This window comes from Littorina saxatilis, linkage group LG10 (genome assembly GCF_037325665.1).
Source record: "Littorina saxatilis isolate snail1 linkage group LG10, US_GU_Lsax_2.0, whole genome shotgun sequence".
Taxonomy (NCBI): domain Eukaryota; kingdom Metazoa; phylum Mollusca; class Gastropoda; order Littorinimorpha; family Littorinidae; genus Littorina; species Littorina saxatilis.
Window position 1 is genome coordinate 20598515 of NC_090254.1, and position 12640 is coordinate 20611154.

Consider the following 12640-nt stretch of genomic DNA (forward strand, 5'->3'; position numbering starts at 1 on the left):
TAACTTTTTTATTTTATTTTACCTATCTGTGTATATTTACTTGTTAGTTCCGTCTGTGCTTCCTTCGTGTTCTAATGGTCGGATTCTGTTGCTTTGTTGCCGTGCTGTGTTACAATTAGACAATCTGCAAGTGATATTTTCAGTATTTTAATGTCTTACTTTTGGTTATCTGCCCCTTTTGTAAAGTGCTGCTTATCTTGTAAGTGATTTGGTGCTGTACAAAGTGACATGCATTTTTTGTTTTGTTATCTCCTTGTGCTTTGTATGTGTGTGTGTGTGTGTGTGTGTGTGTGTGTGTGTGTGTGTGTGCGGGGGGTGGGGTGGGGGTGGGTTGGTGGGTGCGTGCGTGAGTGTGTGCGTGCGTGCGAGCGAGCGTGCCGCGTGAGTGCGTGCGTATGTGTGTGCGTGCGTGCGTGCGTGTGTGTGTGTGTGTGTGTGTGTGTGTGTGTGTGTGTGTGTGAGACAGAGAGGCAGATGAAGAGACAGATGAAGAGACAGAAAAAGACAAAGACAGTATGAGAGACTTTTTTTTTGTAATTCTCAAAATAAGGGAATCGTGGAGAATATCTAAGGAGGGAGGGAGGGGGGGGGGGGGTGAATTATGCCTCAAAGGGATTTGTTTTACCGAACTCTCGTCGGCATCCTCTTCTTCTTCTTCTTCTTCTTCTTCTTCTTCTTCTTCTTCTTCTTCTTCTTCTTGTACAATTTGCGTATGCGTTATCGAGTAGAGTGTCTATCCATTAACCTCCAAGCATTACCATAAGACCGTGAACTAGTATCGGTTTCCTATTGGGAATGTCAATTGTTATTTTTTCCGAGACCTAGTACGTAAGCAAAAACCACATCCTTTCCCGAAACGAATCCGAAGTCACGCGTATAGAGAACGCCACGATTAACTTCCTTGTCGAGTTAAAAAAAAATAAAGTACTTGTACGCCCAGGGGCTCTTCTGCACAACGTAAACATTTCTTCCTTTGCAGGGCGATGAATGTCTGGCCCACATATCCAGCTGTGCATGAAAAAGAAAGAAGTTTTGCGGTGCTCCTTGACATTTGTATTGGTGCGCAATGCATGTGACAGCTTTTATTTTATATGCAAAGATACATTCCTTCGTGGGTAAAATATATTTTGTTCGTTGTATTCTTCATTCTGTGTAAATAGTTTTTGCATCAATCTGAAAATGTGAATTGGTTTTGAAGAACAGTTTGAATTATTCCGGCTGTAAAAAAAAAGAATGTACACTATCAGTTTGTGTCTTTTATCGATCATTAATTTAAGTTTCTTGTTTGTTAACTTGATGATCATCATGCATTGTAGTATTGAATACTACATGGCGTGCTGTGTCTACAGAGAATACTACATGGCTTGCTGTGTCTATAAAGAATACTACAGGGTGACACGAAAAAAACAGATCCCACCAAAAGTTTAATATTTTCTGAAATAATCAGCCGATTCTTTTATTTTTTCAGGTGAGCCAAGCTGAAATGATGTTCTAACAGCCCACCAAGTTTGAGCTTCAAGATGTCATGGACAACGGAGCATAAGACATTTATAGTCGAGGCCTATTTTCGCCGGCGAACAGATTTGCTCGGACTGCGCACAACAGACTCTCTGACTGAATCAATATTCCTCGGTGTCCTTGCTGATTTAGGTCGACCAGAGTGGGATCCCCTGTTAGGGTTTTTACTATTGAGGTTATTGACAGTCCCATGGTCTCTGAACTTATCCCTCCATCCATAGATAACTGATTTAACAGGAAAGTCTCTACGTCCAAACTGTCTTTTGAATTCCAGTTGAGCAGCGTGGATAGAATTCGACCGAAAATAGGCCTCGACTATAAATGTCTTATGCTCCGTTGTCCATGACATCTTGAAGCTCAAACTTGGTGGGCTGTTAGAACATCATTTCAGCTTGGCTCACCTGAAAAAATAAAAGAATCGGCTGATTATTTCAGAAAATATTAAACTTTTGGTGGGATCTGTTTTTTTCGTGTCACCCTGTACATGGCTTGCTGTGTCGTACCAGATTTAACACGAGTTGTTTTTACATTTAGTCAAGTTTTGACTAAATGTTTTAACGTAGAGGGGGGAATCGAGACGAGGGTCGTGGTGTATGTGCGTGTGTCTGTGTGTCTGTGTGTGTGTGTGTGTAGAGCGATTCAGACTAAACTACTGGACCGATCTTTATGAAATTTGACATGAGAGTTCCTGGGTATGAAATCCCCGAACAGTTTTTTCATTTTTTTGATAAATGTCTTCGATGACGTCATAACCGGCTTTTCGTGAAAGTTGAGGCGGTACTGTCACGCCCTCATTTTTCAACCAAATTAATGTCGCCAATGTTTTTACAGAGTGACGTTAAATAAACGATTTTATCATTATCATCTGGCTGTATGTTCTGGCATTTGAGAAGCCATAACAGATAATATAAGGCTTAGAAATAAGCTCTAAAATTCTCAATCCCGTTTGACAGGACTTCGCCTTCAAAGGTGATTGTGGTGAACCGCCGCGCTGTCTGTCTCTGTCTCGCGATTCACCCTGGCGAAACCGGGTATTCCTCTAGTAATAAATAAACACGTAATGAATGTGCTTGCTTCAGAGCTTTGTAATAAACGCATTGTTTGCCTGTAATGCAAATGTCCTTTTGATACGTTTGTCAGCTTTTTGACAGACTGACAAGCAGCATCATTTAGTTCTTTTCATGCAAAGTAGCCTTTCTTTAGCAAAACAAACAACTTAAACAAGTCAGATGAAACATAGGGTTAAATACACACCGTCCTTTCCATGTACAAGTTCATGTAAACTCTCATACATCTGACCACCTCATTGCTTTTGTTATTTTGCTTCGTCCATCTTGGAAGCAACAATTATTACTCCAAGATAGGTCACTGCATCCGTTATCATCGAGTTTTGTCTGTTGTGTCTCTTCAATGGCCAATATGTTGACGTTCTTGTGAATAATTTTGTTTTGTCCTGAATTCAATGTTCTAATAGATGTATCCTTCCTTGTGTTTTGATTCTTATTTTGACCGGCACGGTTGGCCTAGTGGTAAGGCGTCCGCCCCGTGATCGGGAGGTCGTGGGTTCGAACCCCCGGCCGGGTCATACCTAAGACTTTAAAATTGGCAATCTAGAAAAAATCTGTCTTTTTGGGTTATCTCCAATCTGTCCAGGATTTTACACAGAATGAGAGCCTTTTTGCGTTTGAGCAGTGACCAAAAATCAACAATTCAGATGTGTTTTTTTGTACAGTGCGCAAGTTTTTCTGAATTGATTTCATTTCCCATGTTTACATTGGTGTCAGTTGATATATTAATTCAACAGGAAACAGACCGACTTTGTTTGTTTGTTTGTTTGTTTGTTTGCTTAACGCCCAGCCGACCTCGTGGCAAGGGCCATATCAGGGCGGTGCTACTTTGACATATAACGTGCGCCACACACAAGACAGAAGTCGCAGCACAGGCTTCATGTCTCACCCAGTCACATTATTCTGACACCGGACAACCAGCCCTAGCACTAACCCCATAATGCCAGACGCCAGGCGGAGCAGCCACTAGATTGCCAATTTTAAAGTCTTAGGTATGACCCGGCCGGGGTTCAAACCCACGACCTCCCGATCACGGGGCGGACGCCTTACCACTAGGCCAACCGTTCCGGTAGACCGACTGTTGATTTTAAGCATCTGTTTAAGTAAGGCGACGGTGGACATAATTGCTTTCACGAGAAAGAGTGTACCTATACCATCAGATTGGCCAACTTCCTTTGGTTATCAATGCGACGGGCAAAGTGGCGCAGTGGTAAGACGTCGGCCTCCTAATCGTGAGTTCGAATCCCGGTCGCTGCCGCCTGGTGGGTTAAGTGTGGAGATTTGTCCGATCTCCCAGGTCAACTTATGTGCAGACCTGCCAGTGCCGTATCCCCCTTCGTGTGTACACGAAAGCACAAGACCAAGTGCGCACGGAAAAGATCCTGTCATCCATGTCAGAGTTCGGTGGGTTGTAGAAACACGAAAATACCCAGCATGCCTACCCAACAAAAGCGGAGGGAAGCTGACTATGCTCTCAGAGTATAGTGTGGGGAACCCAAATGGGCAAACGAGCTCACACGTCACCAGAATTTCTGGAACGCTGAAGAAGAAGAAGAAGGTTATCAATGAGTGAGACGTCAAATATATAGTGCAAATCTAATAAGTTAAAACATGTGTTCCATGGCCTAACAAAAACCACTTTATATTAAAAGTTATGATTCACTCATTCTCTAGAAATCCCAGCGACATGTTTTAAGATACGTTCTAATGTAGGCAATCTGAACGTGGGCTTGCGTAATCTGATGGAGTGCACGCAGGTAGAGATTTCTCCAGCCTCACATAGATAGATTAAAGGGTTACGTGTGTGCACACTTACAAATACGTACAAGACTACTTTATGGACAGCCTTCACTTCCACGTTCGATGAATCATTATATATATTGAGACACATGAAGGACAGTGCCGTTCATCTAATTCCAAAGAACGTTCTGGCCATCTTTGCTGTGACTTAGAGCTCAGAATTGATGGTTACTATGACCGTCTACCCAGGCTGACACATCAAATACTGCCATCCCTCCACATAGACACATAATACCAAACATCAAAATCATGAGTGCCTCCAGTGCAGAATGTGAATTTTTTTTATCAATGCAATGAATTTCACGCTGAGTAATCAAAAATTAATCATTCTGCACGAAAAGCACCCAGGCGTATCGTTAACACCGGAACGGCTTTGTCTGTTTTTATATTTAGTCAAGTTTTGACTAAATATTTTAACATCGAGGGGGAATCGAAACGAGGATCGTGGTGTATGTGCGTGTGTGCGTGTGTGTGTGTGTGTGTAGAGCGATTCAGACTAAACTACTGGACCGATCTTTATGAAATTTGACATGAGAGTTCCTGGGTATGAAATCCCCGAATGTTTTTTTTCATTTTTTTGATAAATGTCTTTGATGACGTCATATCCGGCTTTTCGTGAAAGTTGAGGCGGCACTGTCACGCCCTCATTTTTCAACCAAATTGGTTGAAATTTTGGTCAAGTAATCTTCGACAAAGCCCGGACTTCGGTATTGCATTTCAGCTTGGTGGCTTAAAAATTAATTAATGACTTTGGTCATTAAAAATCTGAAAATTGTAAAAAAAACAACAAATTTATAAAACGATCCAAATTTACGTTTATCTTATTCTCCATCATTTGCTGATTCCAAAAACATATAAATATGTTATATTCGGATTAAAAACAAGCTCTGTAAATTAAATATATAAAAATTATTATCAAAATTAAATTGTCCAAATCAATTTAAAAACACTTTCATCTTATTCCTTGTCGGTTCCTGATTCCAAAAACATATAGATATGATATGTTTCGATTAAAAACACGCTCAGAAAGTTAAAACAAAGAGAGGTACAGAAAAGCGTGCTATCCTTCTCAGCGCAACTACTACCCCGCTCTTCTTGTCAATTTCACTGCCTTTGCCATGAGCGGTGGACTGACGATGCTACGAGTATACGGTCTTGCTGAAAAATGGCATTGCGTTCAGTTTCATTCTGTGAGTTCGACAGCTACTTGACTAAATATTGTATTTTCGCCTTACGCGACTTGTTTTTATATTTAGTCAAGTTTTGACTAAATATTTTAACATCGAGGGGGAATCGAAACGAGGGTATGGTGTATGTGCGTGTGTCTGTGTGTGTGTCTGTGTGTGTGTCTGTGTGTGTGTGTAGAGCGATTCAGACTAAACTACTGGACCGATCTTTATGAAATTTGACATGAGAGTTCCTGGGTATGAAATCCCCGAACGTTTTTTTCATTTTTTTGATAAATGTCTTTGATGACGTCATATCCGGCTTTTCGTGAAAGTTGAGGCGGCACTGTCACGCCCTCATTTTTCAACCAAATTGGTTGAAATTTTGGTCAAGTAATCTTCGACGAAGCCCGGGGTTCGGTATTGCATTTCAGCTTGGTGGCTTAAAAATTAATTTATGACTTTGGTCATTAAAAATCGGAAAATTGTAAAAAAAAATAAAAATTTATAAAACGATCCAAATTTACGTTTATCTTATTCTCCATCATTTGCTGATTCCAAAAACATATAAATATGTTATATTCGGATTAAAAACAAGCTCTGAAAATTAAATATATAAAAATTATTATCAAAATTTTTTTTTCGAAATCAATTTAAAAACACTTTCATCTTATTCCTTGTCGGTTCCTGATTCCAAAAACATATAGATATGATATGTTTGGATTAAAAACACGCTCAGAAAGTTAAAACAAAGAGAGGTATAGAAAAGCGTGCTATCCTTCTTAGCGCAACTACTACCCCGCTCTTCTTGTCAATTTCACTGCCTTTGCCATGAGCGGTGGACTGACGATGCTACGAGTATACGGTCTTGCTGAAAAAGGGCAGCTACTTGACTAAATATTGTATTTTCGCCTTACGCGACTTGTTCTTTCTTTTTGACCTCAGTTGCATGCAAGGCTGGTTCTTTAATATGTGTTACAAGATTTATTCAAATATTTTGCATGGAAAAATGCCGCAAATATAACATTATATCCATAAAGCACATCGGTCAATGCTTATAATCTGAGATGACTTAATGTAAACAATAATCCATTGATTTAACCGTAATACATCCCAAGGACCAACTGACGCATGTTTCTTTCAGTCGAGATATTTTTGCGACTAGCCGCTCGCGGAGCTAGGAGGCGAGAGTGTATATGAAACGGTTTGATTGCTAGCTACGCAAGAATTAAACACCATTGGTTGATGCCGAAAAGGTCCTCTGCGCTGGTCAATTAACAGCCATGGAGAGCCAATCGCATTGACACCGGCCTGCTCGGCCGCCATCTTTTGTCGCCCAGCGAGCAAGCCCAAAGCTACCTCGCCTATGTATCGCTTGCAAAATCCCAGCGTCCTTCGCGGCGAGAATTGCCCAAGAAACGTAAGTTTCCTCGCCCCACTCGCTTCACTCGCTAATTCTCGCCTTAAAGAAACAGGGGATTGGCCTTGGAGGGCTAGTCTTTCAGCAGTTGTGCTCCATTATGACAGTGGAATGATTTATGCATATGAGAATGACACTTCATGCAAATCGGAAAGCCGGTTGTCGCCTTTCCTGAAGTGCGTCCAGAAACTGCATTAATTAAAACACAAGCACGCTACACCTCTACTCCTGCGACGGTCCGCGACACTGGTGATGTGCATGTAAAATTAATTATCCTAATGAGGGAACTGCCTTTTGTGGATAAGATTAGGTAGGATTTCGACATTACCATTTATAATTGAAGTTAGTAGTAGTAGTGGTGGTAGTAGTAGTAGTAGTAGTAGTAGTAGTAGTAGGAGTAGGAGTAGGAGTAGTAGGAGTGGTAGTGGTAGTAGTAGTAGTAGTAGTAGTAGTAGTAGGAGTAGGAGTAGGAGTAGTAGGAGTGGTAGTGGTAGTAGTAGTAGTAGTAGTAGTAGTAGTAGTAGTAGTAGTAGTAAGAGTAATAGGAGTAGTAGGAGTGGTAGTAGTAGTAGTAGTAGTAGTAGTAGTAGTAGTAGTAGTAAGAGTAGTAGGAGTGGTAGTGGTAGTAGGAGTAGTAGTAGGAGTAGTAGTCGTAGTAGTAGTAGTAAGCTTACTATTGTTATTATTAGGAAAATGTCTATTACAGATAAAATAACGTAGTAGGAGTTCGAAATTTCCATTATGGAATTGCATGTAAACGTATTACTAAAATGTAGATTGCAAATAAGATAAGATGGGAGATGTAAGTCAGTATGCTTAGCCAGGTGCTATTCAATGCTAGCTGTGCACAAGAACAGATAAGATATGAGTTGGGAATTACCGTTTTCGCTCATGTCATTTTCCTGGAAGAAAGGAAACAAACTCTTAAAAGCTATGGCAGCCTCTGTTATTTTGTCGGAACAGTCATAAAATACATGGAACTAGCGCGAAACTGCAACCGCGTGTCCCTGAAATATAACTTTCGGAAAAACCCTTGGAAAGAAGTCTTCATTTCCACAGGGCGACTTGATGCTGTTTACTCATCTGAAGCAATTCAAGTGAAAATTCTAATGTGACATATGTTATTTCTTTCTTGCTAACCAATTGCCATCCTATCCTCTCTGAACACCAGCAAAATCTTCTTGATCCACAAGGACGTGTTACTCTTCTTCTTCTTCTTCTGCGTTCGTAGGCTGAAACTCCCACGTACACTCGTGTTTTTTGCACGAGTGGAATTTTACGTGTATGACCGTTTTTTACCCCGCCATTTAGGCAGCCATACGCCGTTTTCGGAGGAAGCATGCTGGGTATTTTCGTGTTTCTATAACCCACCGAACTCTGACATGGATTACAGGATCTTTTTCGTGCGCACTTGGTCTTGCGCTTGCGTGTACACACGGGGGGTGTTCGGACACCGAGGCGAGTCTGCACACAAAGTTGACTCTGAGAAATAAATCTCTCGCCGAAAGTGGGGACGAACTCACGCTGACAGCGGCCAACCGGATACAAATCCAGCGCGCTACCGACTGAGCTACATCCCCGCCGTGTTACAATACTGAAGTGGTGTTTGAACGACACTCGCATACTTAAAAGTGGGGGCGGGGGGTTACCTGAGGGGATGGGGGTATAAAGGGGTGGAGTAGAGGTGGCGGAGTGGATGTTGATGTTTTATTGTATTTTGTTACGTATACAAGTAAGATATTAAAATAAATGTGCTGCGGGGAGAGGTAAAGGAGAAAGAGAGAGAGAGAGAGAGAGAGAGAGAGAGAGAGAGAGAGAGAGAGAGAGAGAGAGAGAGAGAGAGAGAGAGAGAGAGAGAGAGAGATAGCAAGAGAGAGAGAGAGAGAGAGAGAGAGAGAGAGAGAGAAAGAGAAAGAGAAAGAGAAAGAGAGAGAGAGAGAGAGAGAAAGAGATAAAGAGAAAGAGAAAGAGACAGCGAGACAAAGATAGAGAGAGAGAGAGATAAAGAGAGAGAGAGAGAGAGAGAGAGAGAGAGAGAGAGAGAGAGAGTCCAAGTCTGTCCGCATGTCTGTCTGTGGATCGGACTGTCTATCCGAATCAGACACATACAAAAAAAGAGTGCAGCATTTCAACAGTGCATTTATAATTACGATTCCCGAGTCTCACGTCACGGTGAAAAGCCTATAGGGTTAAGTATTCCTTTTAAAACGCCTCCCTAAAAACACACATGTTAACATCACATGACGATGTCAAACCATCACATGATTTTCAACCAAAATATTCACCAACCCCCCAACCCCCAATAACCCGGGCCCTCCACCCCTTTGACACATCCACCTATACACCCCTTGCCCACGCTACCAAAACCCTTCTCCACTGAACTCCCTCAACACTCTTAGTCCTCTTTAATCTCTTGACTTGGGCTTTCCCGGTTTCTAAAATTACTTCGTTGCAGGGAAACAGGTCTTCTCTTGTATATATGTGCACGCAAAAAGTAAGCATGTGGCTGCGTTGCGAGAACTCTCCAGCTGTCAGCTGTTTATAATTATCAACAAGACGAAACCTGCTTTCTGCATTTTAAGCGGCAAGTGTGGGAAGAGCAAAAGACGTTGTAGAAAAGGAGGTTCAGGTGAAGAAGGAACACAGTGGTATTCCAAGTATGTAGATATATTTTTTTGCAATGCGTGTGTATTTATTCCCCCGTGTTTATCAGTATTTTGACTTGATGATAATACTCCTTAGGTTATGAGTTCGATAGGGAAATACGGCTACACATAATCAATAGTGCTGCCCTACACGCCACCAGGCGTGAAAGGCAGTAAGTAAGTAATAATCAATACTAACTCAATGAATGTTAATTCTTGTTTTCTTAAGAAAAGTTGTAAGCCATCTGAAATGCATTTTCCATTTTTATTCAACGCAGAACAATCGGCACACATTTCCTGTATGCAAAACAATAGGCACGCATTTCCCTTGTGCAGAACAATAAGCACACATTTCCCTTGTGCAAAACACAAAACTTCAAACATGTGTACTTGAAAATCACAAAACAAGAAAGGTATGTTGTTGGAACGTTTAATTATTGACAAAACAAAACGTTACGATCACAAAGATATCGACCCAGCAGTCCTGGAAGTGCACAGACAAACACAAATTACACAAAACTTATGACTGTGTACTTGAATCAAGCTTGGTATGACTTGTAAATCGTCGCTGCTTGCTTGTCAAACCTATTTGGGATGAGTATACGTATGTATTAGCTTACTTTTGTCTTTTCCTCGTATTGTGCTCCTTCACACGCTCACCATAAGCAACATAGCTTCACCAAGCGATGTGCAAGGGGCAATAATACGACTATCTATAACTAACTCCCATCCCAACCCACAACACACCTAAACCCTACTCACGCCACTTCATAATTAATTTACATACATGAAAAGAAAGCTCCGGATTGTATACCAAGCACATAATATGTTTTTTGCGTTTTACCATTATTCGGTTTAACTGTATTAGAGGGCATGCCATTTTTACACATGACGCTAGACTATGCATCTGATATTGTTCTCGCGATAACCCTTCAGATATAATTCTGTCATCGCAAATTGTATGATAACAGCTCATTATGTTCTACTTGTTGTACTAACTGTTGATCCAAGAGCGCTATCTTCATTATCACTCAACATCATGGTCTCTTCATATTGTACTTGGGCTAACAGGCAGGTCAATATGAAAAACTTTTCACTTTTCGTAAATTCTTGACAGCGAATTGTGATGAAGTTGTGTGTTTAATGGGAGTGAGATATATATAAGTACTTTATAGAAACGTTTGGAGAAAAGGTAAGTGTCTGCCTGTATACATGTATGTCTGTGTGTGCGGCGTGTGATTGAGTGTGTGTTTGTGGTTTTTTGCGAGCGTGTGTGTGTGTGTGTGTGTGTGTGTGTGTGTGTGTGTGTGTGTGTGTGTGTGTGTGTGTGTGCGTGGGTGTGTGTGTGTGCGCGCGCGCGTATGTGTGTGTGTGTGTGCGCGCACGCGCGTGTGTGTGTGTGTGTGTGTGTGTGTGTGTGTGTGTGTGTGTGTGTGTGTGTGTGACTGACTGATTGTCTCTCTGTCTGCCTTTCTGTCTTCACGTCCGTCCGTCTGTCTGTCTGTCTGTCTGTCTGTCTGTCTGTCTTTCTGTGTAGTGGACAAGGGAAGCATTGTGGGGAGAGAAAAAGGGAGACAGAGAGTAGGGTGGGGGGGATTACAATAAGTTCGTTGGAGAAAGATGGAAAGGCAGTTTTTAAGCAAAAGGGGAGAAACGTAGATGCAGAGTGGGTGAAGAAATTGACAAGATTGCTTCTCTTGTTGGAGCACACCAGCACAACCACCACCATCGCTACCATCATCATTACCCTCTTCTCTATTCCCAGTCTATTTGACAATATTACGTCAACACTTAACTAAACGTAAACAGTATCAAATCGAACGCAAGTAAACTAACTACATGTATTTTGTTTCTAAGAGCACATTTATAAGTTCCTCTTGGTGTGTTCCTTTATTACGTCATTCACTCCATGGCTTTGCATTTATGTATCGAAATAAAAACAAACAAGTAGTAACATTAATAATAATAATAATAATAATAATAAGAGAATGTATAAGACGCACATATCTCACCACAAGGCGACTCAAGGCGCACGTGAAGAGCATGCGCTCGGAAGAGCATGTAAACTAAGAAATATTAATTGATTGTGTCCTACATATTTAACTTCCTCTTTGATCGCGTGTTTTAAATGATATTAGGAGCTTTGTTTTTACAAGCCCCTCTACTTTAATTACTAATTAATGCAATCTGCCATTCAGACTATAAAGAGACTTTACGATTTCAAAACATCCGTCCTGTTTTCAAATGCGGAATAATGTGTGTTTGACGGAAACATCAAGCACAGACGTTGTCTTCTGTTCATTAGTATTGTGTATGCGTGTTAGGTGCACGCAAAACATGAACAGAGGTCCTCGTTAGTTAAAGATTATTTTCCACACACACGCACAATAAAACGCAATTATATTTAAAGCTGTGGTCTATTTATGACTTCCCGGGGCTACGAGGTTAAAAAGAAGGGATGAAAATCATGTACAGAATTCTGTACAGCAAACGCTACCCGAAACCCCATCTATACGGCGTGTATGACCTTGAGAGCTTCATTCAACGCTTGAATTTTGCGATTATAGCAATGAGAGAGCAAACCGGATGTTACCACTGCAAAATTCAAGCGTTCACTGAAGCTTTCAAGGTCATACACGCCGTATAGATGGGGTTTCGGGTAGCGTTTGCTGTACACAATTTTGTACATGATTTTCAGCCCTATCTTTTCAAACTCGTAGCCCCGGATAGTCATAAATAGACCACAGCTTTAAGTGATGTCATTTTTCTGAGTGCAACGTTTTCTTCCACTGTTAAGACAGACACTCGAAACGTTCCCGATATGACCTAGCTGCAACTGCATGCTTACCGTGGTATGACGAGAGATCTTATCTATTTGTGTAATCTTGGCCGTCGATGGTTAATTGAAACTTGAAGCTAAAAGTGGTCATTACAAATAACCTGTTGGGCTTCTGTATCTTTTGTAGGTTTGTTTACGTTCGGACGAGCATGTAAATCATAGAACGTTGTATCCTAAAGAAACAG

The 12640-nt window shown here is 41.2% G+C and overlaps 1 protein-coding gene and 1 long non-coding RNA gene across 3 annotated transcripts in view; one reads left to right on the forward strand and one right to left on the reverse strand.

Moving 5' to 3' along the window:
• LOC138978394 (uncharacterized) overlaps positions 1–12640 on the reverse strand; it is a 237124-nt gene that overhangs the window by 116132 nt on the left and 108352 nt on the right. The window lies entirely within an intron of this gene.
• Positions 1–12640, forward strand: part of LOC138978380 (chitin synthase chs-2-like) — a 74904-nt gene that overhangs the window by 710 nt on the left and 61554 nt on the right. The window lies entirely within an intron of this gene.